The sequence below is a fragment of the Dasypus novemcinctus genome, chromosome 12, assembly GCF_030445035.2.
Source record: "Dasypus novemcinctus isolate mDasNov1 chromosome 12, mDasNov1.1.hap2, whole genome shotgun sequence".
Lineage (NCBI taxonomy): Eukaryota > Metazoa > Chordata > Mammalia > Cingulata > Dasypodidae > Dasypus > Dasypus novemcinctus.
The window spans coordinates 96,428,118-96,444,315 of NC_080684.1; the positions used below are offsets into that span (position 1 = coordinate 96,428,118).

General features: G+C 43.0%; 1 long non-coding RNA gene across 4 annotated transcripts in view; it reads left to right on the forward strand.

Annotated features, from left to right (window-relative positions):
* The first annotated feature begins 14 nt into the window (after positions 1-14).
* Positions 15-16,198, forward strand: part of LOC105745932 (uncharacterized) — a 67,949-nt gene continuing 51,765 nt past the window's right edge. The window contains exons 1-2 of one of the 4 annotated variants that reach the window (XR_011650313.1): positions 34-98; positions 3,300-3,381. This is a non-coding gene — a long non-coding RNA (uncharacterized lncRNA). Of the gene's footprint in view, positions 819-3,299; positions 3,382-16,198 lie in introns of all 4 variants that reach the window. The other 3 variants (XR_011650314.1, XR_011650311.1, XR_011650312.1) reach the window with 3 other exon arrangements.

Genomic DNA, 16,198 nt, shown 5'->3' on the forward strand with positions numbered 1-16,198 from the left:
TTGCTCTCCATCTACCTCTGGATTCGACGGAAGAAGGCACGAGTCGTAAAGCTCATGTAGCCTCGGAAGTTCGTCACTGGTTTTCGCGAGGTGGCCGCGTGAGTGTACGAGGCGTCCGGACGCAGGAGGGGTGGTTACCCTTACGTCAGATGGCATCCGGCGACTCCCAGAGAGGGCGCTCAGGATGGGAAGTTCGCGGGGGAGTGTTCGAAGCCAGGGGCGGCGAGCGGATGACAGTGCTTAACCGGCCTCCTCCACCCGCTTTAGCCAACTGTTTATCACAGCAAGGGGGAGGAGCGAGAGGCTTAGGTTTATTATTAATAAATTAATTAGCCTCCCATTTAACAGCTGAGGACACTGAGACCTGGAGGCGTGAGAAGAGCTGCGTGGTTCAGATTGGTAGTTTAGGATGGATGACAAGGTTCAAACCCAACTTCCACAGTTCTTCAACTTTATTGTACGGCAAAGATTTCTGGAACGCTTTTTAAAAAAAAAAAAAGCAGACTTTGGGTTTCACTTTCATAGATTGTTATTCAAGTAGTCTAAGCAGGAATCCACGAACCTGCAGTTCAATTGGCTACTGTGAATCTGAAGTGGGGGCCTCAGGAACCACTTTACTGGACAACAGTGTTGTCCCCTCTGCAACTCCCGGCCTAAGGATATTCTCCTGGAGTCTTGGGGAATTTCAAAGCATTGATCAGAAAGAAGCTGGGCATGATTTTATTCAACCACCAGATTCTTTTCTACCTTGCCCCCTTGAATTCCTGATCATACAGACGGAGAGACTGCCCTTGATGCGAAAATATGTTATTGGACAGGTCTGTGTGACCTTCACTTCTCTGGGCCTCAGTTTCCTTATACGTAAATTGAGGCTAGTAATAAGAGGATGCTGTGAGGAAAAAATAAAGGATGTATGTCAAAGTACTTAGTAATTCCACTAGCCAAGTGGGGATTCCTAAATCTTACTCATCTGTGAAATGAGAATGGTAATAGCAGTACCTATCTCTGTAAGTTCTCTCTCAGTTTCTTTTCTTCTAGTTTTCTTAATTTTTGTTGATGGCACCTAGTGAATGGCATTTAGGGCAAAACTTTGTAGTTGTCATTGGTAGCTCCTTTTCTCACTACATTTAGTCTTTCACTAAGTCCTCTTTATTATACTTTCAAAATGTATCTTAAATCCTACCACTTTTAAACTATGACCTCTAGCCTTCACACTTGGACACCCAGCCACCACGGTCTTTTTTTTTTTTTTTTTTTTTTTGAGGTTCTAGGACTGGGGATTGGACTGGGGACCTTGTATGCAAGAGGCTGAACCACATTGGCTCCCTTGAGCCACATCGGCTCCCCTGAGTTAGCTCCCTCATCTGTTTGCTCATTTGTTTTGCTTGCTGTTTGCTCATTGTTTTGCTTGCTTTTTGGTCATTGTTTGATGTTGTTTGTTTTCTTTAGGAAGCATCAGGGACCAAACCAGGACCTGCTGGGTTCAATTGCCTGAGCCACATCTGCTCCCACCATGGTCTTTTTTTTTTTTTAAAGATTTATTTATTTCCTCCCCCCCCACCCCCCGTTGTCTTCTTCTGTGTCTGCTTGTCTTCTCTTTAGGCGGCACGGGGAACCAATCCTGGGACCTTCCGGAGTGGGAGAGAGGTGCTCAGTCTCTTGAGCCACCTCAGCTCCCTGGTCCACTGTGTCTCTTATTGTCTCTCCTCTGTGTCTCTTTTTGTTACATCATCTTGCTACAATAGTTCTCTGCTTGGGCCAGCTTGCCACGTGGGCCAGCACTCCACGACATGGGCCAGCTCTCTGCGTGGTCCACCTTGCCACGTGGACCAGCTTACCTTAACCAGGAGGCCCCAGGAATAAACCCTGGACTTCCCATATGGTAGATGGGAGCCCAGTCTCTTGAGTGACATCCGCTTCCCACCGTGGTCTTTTTGTACCTTGAGCACTTGCATTTCCTTCTGCCTAGCGCACTCTTCCCCTACATCTGCCCTTCGTTGGCTTGGTTCCTTCATCCATGGCTCTGCTCCAGTGTTACCTCCTCAAAGAGGTCTTTTCCTAATATCCTTCCTAAAATAGCTACTTTTCCCTCCATCCCTCCTCCTCCTCTGCTTTGTTTTCTTCATAGTTCTCATCACTGTGTGATATATTTGTTTCCTTGTTTAGGATCTGTCTTCCCTTTAGAGTGTAAGTTTCTAAAGGTGGGAGCTTTGTCTTTCCTAGAACAGTACCTGATAATACATATTTGTTGAATTGATTTTTGAATGAAATGGATAGGGGTTTTGTGACAATTAGATGAGAAAATGCATTTAGCACATTACCCTAGGCACATAAATAAGTATTCAATAAATAGTATATCATTAATATCATTAGTAAATTGTAATATGCTCTAAAATATAAGAGCAAGTGTACTTTTGCTGAATTGCTTGGAAGCATTTCTTTTCTTTTTTTGCTCTGGGCCCACAGGCCATCTGCTGCAGCCCCCCTCTGTGACTCGTCCAGAGTTTAATCATCTTCCCTATATTTTGGTCCAGATGTCCCTGCCCACCCCTGATGGAGGAGGATTTGGAGTATCCTGTCTCATTCTCAGTAGTGGGTCCCTGGGCTTGGGTGGGAGATCTTGCCTCTGTTCTCCCTCCCCATTGACACCCCTCCTGCCACTCTTTCTGCCTGTCCTAGTGTCCATTCTCCAGATGGCAGGCAGATGACCCTCCTTTATACTGAATCAGAGCATGCCTCATCTCCCCCACTCCTCTGCCCTTAGAACCCTTTAGTGGTTTATGGTTACTCTGAGGGTGAAACACCAAATGCCATTTCATGGCCCACAAGGCCTAAATGATCCTTCTTCCTTCCTCTGCCAGCTCATCTTACTCTCTCCCCTTTGTTCACTATGCTTCAGACACACCCACGCCCATTCCTGCCTTCTCATCTGCTTTTCTCTGGGGCCTGGTATACCTTTCCCCTAGATCTAGGCCTGTGTCCTCATCAAACAGTCTTGCCCACCCCTGTGAACTGCCAACTTACACAGAGCTTGTCATGTGCCTGGTACTAGACCCAGGACTGGTGTTAACTCTAGTCCTCACCATAGTCCTGTGAGGTGAAGCATTTTATTCTCCCCATTTTACAGATGAGGAATGTGAAAGCACAGCGAGGTCACATCACATGCTGCAGGTCAAATAGAGTACATAGCAAAGCTGGGGTTTCAAACTTGGGAGGTGCCCTGCTCTGGTGTCTTCTCATATCCCACTACTGCTTTGTAATATTTGTTTATTTGCTTTACTTATTTGTCTCCTCATTAGAACGTGAGGCTCATGAGAGCAGGGGTGTTTCGTGTCTTCTTCACTATGGTATCCCCAGCTCCTGGAATCGTACTTACTACAGGTAGATGCTCGGGAAATATTTGTTGGGTGCATGAGTGTCCTCCCTGTGACCATGGCACTTGGCAGAGCCCTCCACTTGTTCTGTGGAGGTCTTGTTCTATTACTAGGTTTCCCCTAGATCCTGCCCCCATCCGCAGCCCTTGGCTCCTCCAGCAGGGGGCTGCGTTATTTGGGGACAAGGCCCCAGGGCCCAGCACAGCACCTGGCACAGGGTGAGCAACCAGGAGATGTTTAATCAATCAGGGCCTTCAAATACAGCTTCTAGAGACTGTAAAATAAAAAAACTCAACATTTTTGCCAGAGAAGTATAGGTTTTGGGGCAGGTGCCCCTTTCTCAAAAGGAGCTTTCATGGCATCTTTCCGGTTTGGAGAAGTACAAACCTTGTCCTTTTCTAGGCAATGTATTAACTACCATTTCATTATTGCTAATAGTGGCTAATCTTAGCACAGCGGTTTATAAGTGATAAATAATTTCATTTGTGCCCTCATGACAATATTTTAATACCAATTTTGCAGATGATAAAATGAGGCTCAGAGGCAAGGTCTCTAACCTGAGGTCACACAGCTAGTGGAGGCAGAGCTGGGATTTCATTTATTTGTTCATTTAGCAAACGTTTCTGGAGCAGCTGCTCTGTGCCAGATACAGCTCTGGGTGTGGAGGATGCAGTAGGGTGCCAAACGGGAGGAGCCTGCTCTGTGGAGGGTACCTTTTAATGGGCAAAGGTAAAAAATGGGCAAGTGGACGAAGAGACAGGAAGTGGGTGAAGCTGCTACAACAGGGCTGTGTTTTAGAGGGTGATTTGGGCGCAGCACAGTTATGGGTTGAATTGTATCCCTCTTCTGAGGAGGGAAGGATGCATTCTTTGTTGTTGGGACTGGAAGGGAGCCTCTTGGCCATGGGTCCAGCATTCACTGCAGGTGGGTAGCTCCTTGTCCTCCCTCTCTGGCTGGTTGACATCACCTCTGCTTGGATGGGCCTAGTGCAGGGGAGCTCACTACACTGCCAGTGCTGCTGTGCCTCCTTTGGACTTCTTTTTGGTAAACCTTCACAGTTCCTTCATCTATTTCTTGGTGTTACCCTGAGTCTCACTTGGTTCACTACTAGAATTGCATCAGAATTCTAACGAAATGGCTCTCTCTAGAATCGCTCTTCTCCCCTCCACTGGGGCCAGGAACAACAGTCATCAGGGCTGCCCCATTCCCTGCTCTCTTCTCACCCTCCTCTCTGGGGCCCTTCCAGCCCCCTCCTCCACACCTCTCCTGCACACGAACAAGTTCTCTGTCTACCCTCTTTGCTCCTATTTGAGCAACCTCATCCTCTTGGAGCCTGTTCCTGGCCAGGCACATGCCGTTCTCCTGACCTGGTGTCTCGGGCATCTTGGAAATGGGGTCCTTCTTCCCAGGCCCACATTTCTTTCAGTGCCTGGGTCTTGCCCTTCCTTCCTCCTCAGGGCCTTCTGACAAGTCACAAGTCATCCTCTGCCAGGAGGGTACCTTCCTCCCCTTTGACCAGCTCTTGGCCACCTCCTCAGGGCCACCTTCCTGCCTGCCCCACACCAGATCCCTGGCGCCTCCCCTACCTAACCCTCACAGCCACGGTCCTGAAATGAGTACTTGTGCACTTATTAGAGTCCTATCAGTGCACTCCATTGTCCTGTGCACCCCGCAGGGGCAGGAAAGGTGCCCAATTAATATTTGTCGACTCAATCAGTGAGTACAAGAATCTAAATTAATGTGAAGTAGTTCATTCAACTGGCTTTACCAAATACAATGATTTGTTTGCAGTAGGACTCTGTGGATATGGTAATCAAGAAAGTGAGATTTACCACACTAATGAAGAAAGTTGTCAATGTGCGGGGAGTGGGGTATATGGGAACCTCTTATATTTTTTTAATGTAATGTTTTGTGTGATCCCTATATCTTAAAAAAAAAGAATATATATAAAAAAAGTGAGATTCTTATCTTCAGTGAGCTCATGTAGCTGGGGGAGTGACTGAAAGTTAAAACGAAAAAGAGGACCCTGAGGTGTCTGCCAGGCCCTTGATACGCAACCCCTACTGGTGTGTCTAAAAGCCAGGGGCTCCATTACAGATTTCTGGCCAGCCTTTTGTGCTATCCTGCCCTGTTCCTTCTAGAAAAAACAAATGCTCTTTCTCATGGGGAACTGCAATGGCTTACCAAAGTAAATAACATTTATTGAGTGCTTACTATCTGCCAAGCACTATGTTGTTGCTTTCCGTCATCATTGTCCCCTGGATTCTTTCTAAGAATTCTGTGAGATAGGTGTCAGCCCTCCCATTAATGCGGGGGTGGGGAGGTGAGGTTCAGGGCACTTGGGTACTTGGCTTAGTGAGCAGCAGAGCCACGATCTGAAAGCAATTTTGTGTATTCAGAAGCTCCCACCCCTTACAGTGGATGGTGCAGAGGCCTTTCTCCAGGTTTGCAGGATTCTCCTTTGTCCATCTCTTGCCTCTAATCTCTCTCATTTGCACAGATGCTTTGCATCTTCTCAGTGGCAGCTCCAGAATTTCCCCACCAGAGGGGGTGAGGGGGGCGAGGAGATGAGGAGGGCTTCACCTCAGCAATCTGTTGCACCAGAGGGGGTGTCTGGGGACTGGTCTTGAGAGTGTGTTTATACAACAGGTGTCCTGTTTTCACCAAGGTGGTATGTTTATTGGCGGGAGGCACTACGGAAATTGCCAGGGGGCCGAACCTTCTCCTTAAGCTATCTTTTGGCAAAGCTATTACTGAACACCCAGAGAGAACAGTATTAGAAGGGGAAGGGACAAGAAAACAACCATGGATTTTTTGAGAGTTCTCTCAGCATGAGGCACCTTGTGTATCCCAGTTATTTTAGACTGAGGTGAAGGCTTGTTACCAGGGTCTGAAACGTGCTCTGAGAACCTGGGCAAATGTAGGGTGACTGTATAATTTGCAATCCAAATTGGGTCACTTTAAAAAAATATGATTAAAATAAAAAATGTATATATTTTTATTAGAGAAGTGTGAGCTTACAAAACAATCATGTATAATGTGCAGAATTCCCATATGTAACTCTTCCACCAGCACCTTACATTGTTGTGTAACGTTTGTTACAGATTATGGAAGAACATCATCAGACTATTACCACTAACTATGGTCCATAGTTATCCTTGATATATTTTCCCTTTCATCCCCTGTTATTAACACCATGTATTAGCATTGTACATTTGTTGTAGTTCATGAGTGAACACTGTCATATTTGTACTGTTAACCACAGTCTATCTTCGACCACATGGTTCACTGTGTTACACAGTCCCGTGCCTTGTACAATCTATCCAAAGTATATACTCCTTTTCATCACAGAGTTGTGCAGTCATTGCCTCAGTAAATTTTTGAACATTTTTCTTAGTCCAAAAATAAATCCCTTATCCCCCTTATTATTGAGCCTTAGTGTTGATATAGTACCTTCTTGGCTGTTGATGCATGAACATTATAATATCGTTGTTAACTATAGTCCATAAATTACATTAATTGTATTTTCCCCATGCATCACCATATTCTTCCTACCTCATAATAGTGATGTACATTTGTTCTGGTTCATAGAAGACTGTTCCTGTATTTGTACTGTTAACCACAATCCTCATCCACCTCCGGGTTCACTATATTACTCAGTAACTAGATTATTCTTTAGCTTTCTTTCAATGGAAGTTTATGTCTCTAGACTACCTCTTTCAACCACAACCCCATTTATAAACCAGCCAGGTTAATTATGATAATGAGTTACCATCAACTCTGTCCATTCCCACATTTTACAGTCAAGCTAATTAAAAGTTCTCCATATATTAAGCATTAGTACCTTTTCTCAGCCCTCATCCTATCTCCTAGTAACCTATACTCTAGATTTTTAACTCCATATGTTTCTTCTTTGTATTTAGCTCATATTACTGAGACCATACAATATTTGTCCTTTTGTGTCTGGCTTATTTCACTGAACATCATATTCATCCATATTGTCATATGTATCCCAATTTCATTTCTTCTTACTGTAGCATAGTATTCCATCATAAGTATATACTATGTTTTGTTTATTGATCATTGATTGATGGACCCTTGGTTGTTTCCGTCTTTTGGTAGTTGTGAATAATGCCGCCATGAGTATTGGTGTACAAATGTTTGTTTGCATCACTGTTTTCAGTTCTTTTGGATATATTCCTAGTAGAGGGATTGCCAGATCTTATGGCAGTTCTAGATTTAACTTCCTGAAGAATCACCAAACTGTCTTACGTAGAGGCTTCACCATTCTACATTTCCACCAGCAGTGAAGGAGTGTTCCTATTTTTTACCTCCTCTCCAGCACTTGTTGTTTCCTGTGTTTTATTAATGGCCTCATTAATAATGAGGTGTAAGATGATATCTCATTGTAGTTTTGATTTACATTTCCCTAATAGATTGTGATAGTGAACATTTTTTTCATGTGCTTTTTCTCCATTTGTATTTCCTCTTTGGAGAAAAGTCTTTTGCCCATTTTTAAACTGGATTGCTTGCTTTAAAAAAACACAGTTTATTAAAATATATAATTCATACATGAACATACATAAACAATAAGTGTATATTAAAAGTTATGAATTTACAAAACAAACATGCATAACATCACACTGGGCTCCCATTCATCACTCCACTACAAATACCTTGCATTGTTGGGGAACATTTGTAACAAATTATGAAAGCATCATCAAAGAATTACTACTAACTGTAGTCTGTATCTTTCATTTGATCTATTTTGAGTTAATTTTTGTGTCAAGTGTGAGATAGGGGTCCTTTTTCTTTCTTTTGAATATGAATATCCTGTTCTCCCAGCACCATTTGTTGAACAGACTGTTCAGTCTAAGCTGGCTGTGCTTGACAGTCTTGTCAAAAATAATTTGACTGTAGATGTAGAACTGAAAGATCAGTTCTGTTCCATTGGTCTGTATGTCTATCTTTATGCCAGTACCATACTGTTTTTTTAACCACTGTGGCTAGGTAATATTTAAAATCCAGAGGTGAAACTCCTCCAACTTCATTCTTCCTTTTAAGATGTTCTGGCTATTTTGGGCCCCTTACCCTTCCAAATAAATTTGAATATTGGCTTTTCCATTTCTTTAAAAAAGGTTGTTGGAATTTTTATTGGGATTGCCTTGAATCTATATGCCAGTTTGGGTAGAATTGACATTTTAATGATATTTAGTCTTCCATTCCATCATCATGAAGTGTTCTTGCATTTATTTAGGTCTTCTTTGATTTCTTTTAGCAATGCCTTGTAGTTTTTTTAATACAAATGTTTTAGGTCCTTGGTTAACTTTATTCCTAAAAATTTGATTCTTTCAGTTCCTATTATAAATAGGAATTTTTTTCTGACTTCCTCCTCAGATTGCTTACTACTATTATATAGAAACACTGTGATTTTTGTGTATTAATCTTGTATCCTGCCACTTTGCTGGACTGGTTTAAGCTCTAGTAACTTTGTTGTAGTTTTTTTTTTGGATTTTCTAGGTATAGGATCATATCATCTGTGAATAACTGCAATTTTACTTCTTCCTTTCCAATTTGGATGCCTTTTATTTCTTTTGCTTGCCTGATTGCTCTAGCTAGAACCTCTAGCACTATATTGAACAACAGTGGTGATAGTGGGCATCCTTGTCTGGTTCCTAATCTCAATAGGAAAGCTTTCAGTCTTTCACAGTTGAGTACATTGTTACCTGTGGGTTTTTCGTATATGCCCTTGATCATGCTGAGAAAGTTTCCTTCAATTCCTATCTTTTGGTGTATTTTATGAAGTAAAGATGCTGTATTTTGTCAAATGCCTTTTCTGTGTCAATTGCAATGGTCATCTGATTTTTCTTCTTTGTTATATCAATGTGGCTTATTATCCTGATTGATTTCCTGATGTTGAACCACCCTTGCATACCTGATATAAAACCCACTTGATCATGATAAGTAATTCTTTTAATGTGTTGTTGGATTTGATTAGTGAGTATTCTGTTGAGGATTTATGCATCTGTATTCATTAGGGACATGGGTCTGTAATTTTATTTTTTTTTGTAGTATCTTTATCTGGCTTTTGTATTAGGGTGATATTGACTTTGTAGAATGAGTTTGGTAGTGTTTTTTCCTGTTCCATTTTTTTGGAAAGAATTTGAGTAAGATGGGTATTAAATCTTCTTTTAATGCTTGTAGAATTCACCTGTGAAGTCATCTGGTCCTGGGGTTTTCATTTTGCAGAGTTGTTTGATGACTGTTTTAATATCTTTACTTGTGATTCATTTGTTGAGGTCTTCTATTAATATTTCTTCTAGGGTCAGTGTAGGTTATCACATGTTCCTAGGAATTTTTCAATTTTTATCTACATTTTTATCTAGTTTGTTGGTGTACAGTTTTCATAGTATCCTTTTATGATCTCTTTTATTTCTGTGGATTCCATAGTAATGCCCCCTTTTTCATTTCTGATTTTATTTATTTGCATCTTCTCTTTTTCTGTCTGTCTAGCTAAGCGTATGTTAATCTCAAATAATCAACTTTTGTTAATTCTATTGTTCTTTGTTCTCAATTTCATTTATTTCTGCTCTGATCTTTGTTATTTCATTCCTTCTCCTTGCTTTGGGAATAGTTTGCTGTTCTTTTTCTAGTTCCTCCAGCTGTGTAGTTATATCATTGATTTTAGCCTTTTTATTGTAAGCATTGAGGGCTATACATTTCCCTTTCAGTGCTGCCTTTGCTGCATCCCATTCATCCTGATATATTATGTTCTCATTTTCATTTGTCTCAATGTATTTATTGATTTCTCTTGTGATTTCTTCTTCAACCCACTGATTATTTAAGAGTGTTTTGTTTTGTCTACATGTATTTATGGATTTTCCCTTTTTCTGCCTGTTGTTGATTTCCAGCTTTATTCCATTATGATCAGAGAAAATGCTTCATATAATTTTGATCTTTTAAATTTCTTGAGATCTTTTTGGGGCCTAAAATATGGTTTATCCTGGAGAAAGATCCATGAGCACTTGAGAAGAATGTATATACTGCTGTTTTGGGATGCAATGTTCTGTATATATCTATTAAGTTTAGTTCATTTATCATATTCAAGCTCTCTATTTCTTTAGCCTTTGTCCAGACATTCTCTCTAATGATGAGAGTGGTTTATTGAGGTCTCCAACTATTATTGTAGAGACATCTATCTCTCCCTTCAGTTTTGTCAGTTACATGTTTGTCTCATGTAATTTGAGGCATCCTGGTTAGGTGCATATACATATACATTTATGTTTGTTATATCTTCCTGGTGAAGTGCGCCTTTTATTAATATATAATGTCCTTCCTTGTGACTAATAACAGCTCTGCTTTTAAAGTCCATTTCATCCAATATTAGTATAGTTACTCCGGTTTTTTTGTTTGTTTGTTTGTTTTTTGGTTACATCCATGGGATATATTTTTCCAGGCTTTCACTTTCAATCTGTTTGTATCCTTAGGTCTAAGGTGAGTCTCTTGTGGACAGCATATAGATGGCTCATATTTTCTTATCCATTCTGCCAGTCAGTGTCATTTGATTGGGGAGTTTAATCCATTAACATTCAGTGTCATTATTGTAAAGACAGTTCTTTCTTCATTTATTTTGACCTTTGGGTTGTCTCTCTCATATCTTATTTTCACCACTCTTTTTACACTTTCAGTTACTTTTGCTGATATAATCTTCATTTCTAGACTCTCTTCCAAGCTACTCTCTCATGGTCTTTTCTTTTCAGGCTGTAGCACTCCTTTTAGTGTTTCCTGCAAAGCTGGTCTCTTGGTTACAGACTCTCTCAGTTTCTGTTTATATGTGAATATTCTAAACTTGCCCTCACTTTTGAAAGACCATTTTGCTGGATATAAGATTATTGGCTGGCAGTTTTTCTCTTTCAGTGTCTTAACTATATCATACCACTGCCTTCTTGCCTCCATGGTTTCTAATGAGAAACCAGCACATAATCTTTTTGGGCATCCATTGTATGTGATGAATCACTTTTCTCTGGCTGCTCTCAGGATTCTCTGTTTATTTTTGGCATTTGGCATTCTGATTAGTATGTGTTTTGCAGTAGGTTTATTCAGATTTATTTCGATGGGAGTATGTTGTGCTTCTTGAACACAGATATTTATATACTTCAATAGGGTTGGGAAACTTTCTACCATTATTTCCTCAAATGTTCCTTCCACCCATTTGCTCTTTTTCTTCTCCTTCTGGGATACTCATGACACATATCTTTGCACATCTCTTGCTGTCATTTAGTTCTCTGAGACCCTGTTCAATTTTTCTCATTTTTTTCTTATCTGGTCTTTTTTTTGGGTCTTTATTTGTTTTTTTTTAATGTTACATTAAAAAAATATGAGGTCCCCATATACCCCCCACTCCCCTCACCCCACTCCTCCCCCCATAACAACAACCTCCTCCATCATCATGAGACATTCATTGCATTTGGTGAATACATCTCTGAGCACTGCTGTACCTCATGGTCAGTTGTCCACACCATAGCCCACACTCTCCCACAGTCCACCCAGTGGGCCATGGGAGGACATACAATGTCCAGTAACTGTCCTTGCAGCACCACCCAGCACAACTCCAAGTCCCGAAAATGCCCCCACACCACATCTCTTCCTCCCATTCCCTACTCCTAGCAGCCACCGTGGCCACTTTCTCCACACCAATGCGACATTTTCTTGGATTACTACTAATCACAATTGTTCATGAATAGAATATCAGTAAGTCCTCTCTAATCCATACTCTTTTCCTCCATCCTGTGGACCTTAGAATGGTTGTGTCCACTCCACATCTGTATCAAGAGGGGGCTTAGATTGGATGCTGGGTGCAATTCTCCTGCTTTCGGTTGTAGGCACTCTTGGCTCCCTGGTGTGGTGGTTGACCTTCACCTCCATGTTAGCTGAGTGGGGTAAGTCCAATAAACCAGAGTATAGAAGTTGCAGGTCTGTTGAGGCTCAGGGCCTGGCTATCACATGGTCAGTCCAGAGACTCAGGTCCCCTGAGTACACATTAAACCCCAGCACCAACTACAGTTGCGGTAAAAGTAACAGGAGAGGCTAGTGGACAAAGACTGCATCTGAGTCCAGCTCCATCACACAGAAACACAAACTCCAAAGAAGGGCCAACTGACATGGCACTGAACTCCATCTGCCATGACTATAGAACCTGTGGGTCTCTGTAGCCCTCAGTAGAACCAATACCTGGGGTTGTATCTGCTTTATCTGTCTCTGGGACTCTACTCAGGTGTGCGTAAGAGCAACCCCTCTGATAACTTCCTGGCTCTTTTTGGAGACTCAGAGCCATATAAATTCATTTGTCCTTTCCATTTCCCCCTTTTATTCAGATCAAAAAGCATTTTTAACTCCTGGTATTATATGTAGACTGAGATATTCTGCTGGTCCGAGTTAACCCTTTTATTCAAGGTCATTTTCTAGTTACATCAGCAGCTGGTACTTGTTAGTAATCCCTTGGCGCCAGGAGGCTCATCCCCGGGAGTCATGTCCCATGCTGCGGGGAAGGCAACACATTTACATGCTGAGTTTGGCTTCAAGTCTGGCCACATTTGAGCAACATGAAGGCTCTCAGTTCTTTTTTACATTCACTTTCAGAGGCCCAGTCTTCAAGATCATTGATCTTTTCTTCTGCCTCTTCAAATCTGCGGTTCTATGCTTCTAGTGTATTTTTTTTTAAAGATTTATTTTTCATTTGTTTCTTTTCCCTCCCCCCACATTGTCTGCTCTCTGTGTCCATTCACTGCGTGTTCTGTGTCCAATTTTATTCTTGTCAGCGGCACCAGGAATCTGTGTCTCTTTTTGTTGTGTAATCTTGCCGCATCAGCTCTCTGCATGTGCGGCGCCACTCCTGGGCAGGCTGTGCTTTTTTTCATGCGGGGTGGCTCTCCATGTGGGGCACCCTACATGGGGACACCCCTGCATGGCAGGGCACTCCTTGCGTGCATCAGCACTGCATGTGGGCCAGCTCACCACATGGACCAGGAGGCCCTGAGTTTGAACCCTGGACCTCCCATGTGGCAGGTGGATGCTCTATCAGTTGAACCACATCCACTTCCTTCCAGTGTATTTTTAATTTCAATTATTGTGCCTTTCATTCCCATAAGATCTGCTATTTTTCTATGTATGCTTTCAAATTATTCTTTGAGCTCACCCAGTGTCTTCTTAATATCCTTAATCTTTTTAGTCATCTCATTGAATTTATTATGGAGATTTGTTTGAACATCTATGATTAGCTGTCTCAACTCCTTTATGTCATTTGGAGGCTTAGTTTGTTCCTTTGGCTGGGCCATCTCTTCCTGTTTCTTGGTATAGATTGTAATTTTTTTTGTTGGTGTTTTAGCATCTGATTTACTAGATGTGTTTATTCTGCGCTCATTTCTCTTTTTAGTCTAGAGCTTTCTACTTGATTGGCTTTGTACTATAGCCCTTCTTGATATTTGGTTCAACTTAATTTGGAGCTTTATAGAGACCATGTTTAGCCAATCTGGAATTTTTCAGCTCTTTTCATCTGTTTCTTTCCCTTTTTTACTTCCTGGTTGCAGAGTAGGAGCCAAGGATGCAGTTGGTACTGTAAACCATGGAGGCTGAAGCTGCCCATGTTACCCTGGGAACTGATGAAGCTTCTCCCACTTTTCTCCCCTGCCTGGGGTAGGGATGGAGCCACAGCTGTGTGCAGTAATCCAAGCCATACAGGCCAAGACCATCTGTAGTTGTCTGGAGAGACTGATGAAGCTTCATGCCTCTCCCTCTCCTGCCTTGGTTCGGGATAGAGCTGCAGGTATGGACAGCAGACTAAGCTGTGCTGGTCAAAACTGACTGCAGTTGCCCAGATAGACTGATGAAGCACTGGCTCCCCTCCTCCCTTGCCAGGGGCAGGTATGGAGCCACAGGTGTGTGCAAAAATCTTGTGTGTGTAGGCCAAAAGCAGCTGTAGTTGCCTGGAGAGGCTGAGGGAGCACTACCCCTCCTTCTCCCTATCAGGGGTGGGGATGGAGGCATAGGAGTGCCCAGCAGTCTAGTCTGTGTGGGACAGAGGTGCCTGCAGTTGCACAGAGAGGCTGAGGAAACACTGTCCCTGCCCACCATTCTATTGGAGGCAGGAACGGAGCCACATGTAGTTGCCTGGAGAGGCTGGTGCAGGTCCCCCCAATTTCCTTCCTGCCAGAAGCAGGGCTGGGGCCCAGGCTAGGGCAACATGGGTGGAAAGAAGCTAGTCCCTAACATTGCTATGATTTTCAATCTGCCCCAGTTCCCCTCATGTTGGGGGTGAAGTAAAAATGGAGGCTACTGGAAACTTTATGACCTGAACAGGTTCAAACTTTAGCTGTTCTTAGGATTCAGTCAACTGAATTACTAATCAGTACCTGAAGTCGGTGCCCAATCATCTCATCCTCTCCCATTTTTGGGAAATGGGGCTTCCAATTCCAGCCAGAGAATAGCTCCCAAGGTATCTTTTGTTGCCAGTGGGGAATGGGCACCAGCCTCTATAGCTTGGAATGCTCTACTCATGAATCTACACTGCAGATGGGCAGTCTTCTCCTTCTGTTCTTCCAAGGATGTTACAGGATGCTCTTCTGGTCTCCTGGACCCCCCAAACACATGATTTAGGTAGCTCTGGGTGCTTACTAACTACACTGTAGGACAAGCTGACTCTTGGAGCTCCTAACTCTGCCTGCCATCTTGCCCTACCCACTCTTGACGTGCGATGGCCACCCCTCGGTGGCTTCTGGGTTCCACTCAGCCTGAGGCACCAGGTTCCCCTTTGGCAGACTGGGAAGAGGGTGCACTGTCCCTGGGGAAGCCAGGTTTTATTCTGCCCAAAATGCAGGTAGTGGCACAGATCAGACATAGAAACTGCACCAGGAGAATCCAAATCGGGGCTACTTTTGAGAGAGAAAGGCACTATCAATGATGACCTCAGACAAAAAGTGTTAACTCGGATTGTCCTGTGCAAACTGGGAGGTTTGCTCACTCTAGGCAGAAGGGAGATAAAATTGCTCTCTGTTGTAGCTGTCTCTTGCTGTGCAACAAATCACTTCAAAATTTAGCAGCTTAAAACAATCGTAATCCTTATCATCTCTCTCAGTTTCAGTGGGTCAGGGATATGGAAAGGGCTTAGCTGGGCGGTTTGGGCTTGAGATCTCTCACACAGAGCAGTGGGGGCTGGACAGACACCTCCCCTCCTCGTTTAGTCTCAAGGGTATTTCCCCTTGGGCTTGCTGGGATTTCCTCACAGCATGGCGGCCTCAGCACTGACTTCTTACAAAGAGGCTGAAAATGTCAAGAGCTAACAAGCTGGAAGCTGCTTTGCCTTCTATGACCTTTTATGACCTAGGTTCTGAGGTTACACAGTGTCATCTCCACCTCTTCTGTTGATTACAAGCGAGTCACAAGGGAAGGGTAGATGGTAAAGCACAAAGGTCTAGGAGAGTGTGGGAACAGAGGTGTTGTGGCATCTTTGGAATAAAAAATCTGCTATAGATGTAGACTGGAACTTTTTAGGAGTCACCAATTAGTTGTTGGCAACTGTGTGACTGAGCATTTGGGACATGTCAAATGCCAGTCAAATTTCCTGAGGAAATCTGGCTAGGAGGGGCCCTGGGATGTGATCACTGGTGGTCTCTGGGGAAACCTGATTAGCCACCTTGTATCTTCCTTGGAGAGCATGAATGGAGGAGTTGGCCTGTTGAAGATGTAAGGACAGAGGAGAGCCTCAGTCAGAGGCTGGCATGTCCAGGGAGTGGGCTCTTGGCTGTGCTGGCTGGAGTGTCACCCCTGTG